Source organism: Lycium ferocissimum, chromosome 8 (assembly GCF_029784015.1).
Source record: "Lycium ferocissimum isolate CSIRO_LF1 chromosome 8, AGI_CSIRO_Lferr_CH_V1, whole genome shotgun sequence".
Classification (NCBI taxonomy): domain Eukaryota; kingdom Viridiplantae; phylum Streptophyta; class Magnoliopsida; order Solanales; family Solanaceae; genus Lycium; species Lycium ferocissimum.
In genome coordinates, this window is record NC_081349.1 from 4437044 (window position 1) to 4440117 (window position 3074).

At 33.7% G+C, this 3074-nt stretch overlaps 1 long non-coding RNA gene across 1 annotated transcript; it reads right to left on the reverse strand.

Annotated features, from left to right (window-relative positions):
- Positions 1 to 230: 230 nt before the first annotated feature.
- On the reverse strand, positions 231 to 2218 carry LOC132066577 (uncharacterized). The gene is made up of 2 exons (XR_009416858.1): positions 1969 to 2218; positions 231 to 607 (listed from the first exon to the last, which is right to left on the reverse strand). It is a non-coding gene; the product is annotated as an uncharacterized LOC132066577 (long non-coding RNA).
- Between the last annotated feature and the right edge of the window lie 856 nt (positions 2219 to 3074).

Below are 3074 nucleotides of genomic sequence, written 5' to 3' on the forward strand. Positions count from 1 at the left end.
TTCCCATATTTGGAGACACTCAATCTTGCCTTCACAAAACCAAAATCATAAACTTGATAGTTATATGGCATAAAAAACTAATATTTGAAACTATGCAAATATTTATTTCAAGAACTTTAATACGGCATTGGACCAACAATTAGAAACAAAATAAAAGATGATGTTATTTATATATATAAATACTAGAATTTAAAATAAAAAAAAATAAAAACTTCAAGAAAGATTCGAAGTTGAAGAAACAAATAAGCTTCAGCCATGAATAAGATGAGGATTTTCTTCTAACAGCATATAAAGTTCACATATATGGCTTGCATAAAAATTAAATTTTTTTCCTCACTATGTTGGTTTTGGTTACAGGGCATCATAGAATTGTGACTTGATTTACATGGGAAGTTTGATGATTCCTCAGAGTTTACCTTCACAACTCTTGATTTGGTATCCTGTTCTTGATCTCCCATTCTTTCTGCTCACTTATACATTTTTTTATTTAAGCATGAAAGTTTCTGTCCTTTTTCTTTTCCTTTCGAGGTATTTTTATAGAAGAACTCATGAATGCTATGAAGAAAAGTTTTCACCTTGGAGCGCTTGCCAATGCCTTTAATTTAAGCTCAAAATTTATAACTTTCACTGTTAAAGCCTCAATTTTAGAATCTAGATTATTGTTTTAAGCACTGTTTCACTTGTAAACATTTTCTTCAAGATTTCTCCTTTCTTCTTTTGTTTTAGCTAGTTCAACACTTTCTTTTTCATAATAAGCTAACAGCTTGCTAAACCTTGCACGTAACAATCTAACTTTCATGTGTAAACACTAGAACTCTTTGATTGTATTGTCCCAAGTGTTCTAGAAAATCTGAGAGCTTAGAATCTTGAGCTCTAATGGGCATCAATCGTTTTTATATGTAGTTTCAGTACTAATTTCAGTAGTTAACTTTCAATTAAGACCACTAAATAAATGATCATGGAGATATAAATTTTAGGTGTAGCAAAAAATCAGCATTTGGTCTGAATATGTGCAGGAATCTCTGAGTCAATGATCAAGCCATTGAGAAGAATATTGAAATAAAAAAAATCCTTCACATTTCAAAAGAAATTACCTTTCAATGCATCACATGGTGGAGGCTTGATGAATCGGCAATATGTTCCTCACTTTTTTTCTTGACTTCATTTTTCAATACCAAATTGACAAGTCTAAGTATCCAGTAATTCTTATCAAGCCTTCAAAGTAACAAGCCTAAGTATACAACAATTTTTGTCAAACCTTCAAAGTAACAAGCTTCTTGATTCAATATTAGACACTTCTTGCTTCTCTTTTCACCCCGTATAGCACTGAAGATACCTGGTCATTTATCTACCATGTCTAACTGATAGAAAATTTAAAAATCACAAGCATTTTATACACAAATAGGAGCTGGATTCGGTTTACACTCCTCACTAATCAAGGCCTATAAAATAAATAGCAAATACGAACTGTTTCACTTTATTGTCCCACTGCATTGTCTTAACTACCAGCAAAATACAAAAAATCATTCTCTAAAGAACTATAGCAGAATAGATTATCTAGTCCAACCACTGCCAGATATTAAAAACAACAATAATACTTAAAAGACATAGTCACATTAATAATACTTAGAATACATGAGAACATTTTATACGTTGCAACTTTTCCCAGCCGACACCGACAAAAACTTGTACCTACCAGCAAACGTTCTTTAAACCTTTAAAATTTCACAGCTGAGCCCAAAAAACTTATTATACTTGTCAGCTGAACAACAATAAAGTTCTAGATTCTATATAAATATTAACTAACAGTACTATTTTTTGCATTGATACTGCATAAATATTGACAAGCAATACTATTTTTTTCAGCACCCAAAAATCTTTAATTTCCTCCACCTTTAAACGTTTCATTCTCTAAATGAATTACGTCATGTGATAGAGATTCCCTTTCGTCTGTTATTTTCCCACCACATAGTCCTCATCCTCACTATTGGAAGTCTTCTGCTTCTGTCATAATCTCCTTTCCCTTTACAACTATTTCTCCCAGCTTCTTTACCTTTTTCTAATGCGTAACACCTTCTTTTATCACAATCTTAACGGAGGCTGAAAAATTTCTACAAGGTCAACAAAAGAAGTATTTTCTATATCTGCCAAATTTTTGAAAATATTACTATTTTGGATAGACATTGCATCTGATCTAGTTGGGACAGGAGGTGGTACCAGTCATTCGCCTATTTAATCAATTAATGATAGTTGATTTTGCAAGTCGTTTTATTAAAAGAACTGTGGAATTGGGGTGGTAGCAGGATCAACCCACTCACTGCTAGAAAAAAGGACAAATTAAGAAATCTGTAAGATTCACCCATAGCGCCCATCATTTTAGAAAAATCACAATTCAGGCTAGAATTGTATATGATGCTTTGCATCGTAATATGCTCAATTCGATGGAATCCTCTGTCCATTTACTCTTCCATTCGACCCATCCTCTCAACCATATTGTCTTCCGCCTATCATTTTTCTGAATAGGTCACGTAATTTGTTGAACTATACATCAAACTGAAGTGATAATTGCCTCATGAGTGTCAATTGTGCATTTAGATAAGATTGCCTTTGATTTTCTCATTGTCCCGGTTCCTTCTTTGGACCATTAGTTTCATCACATATGTTCCAAAAAAAAATTGTTATTCATCATAGAAGAAGGTGTGAAAAATAGTGGATACACGCCAAGGTGTCTTGTTCCGTACAAGCTGTTATTGTTGAAGGGTAGAAAATACTCCTCACACTTGATTCATTTACACATGCCTTGATATTTATATTGATGATTTTTCCAACATCAACTGGCAAATGAGTGCAAATGAGTACAAATGGCATAAATGAGGAGCACTCGAGATGTCATCCACTACTAAAAAAAGGGGAAAAATCGACGGCCAAAACCGACGGACCGAGTCGATTTTTTTAATGAAAGACGTAAACCGACCTTTTACGGATCGTCGGTTTTCATAGCCTCGCTTTTGAAACCGACACACCACGTCGGTTTTTCCGACGGACAGCGTCGGTTTCGTTGTCCGTCGGGTTTT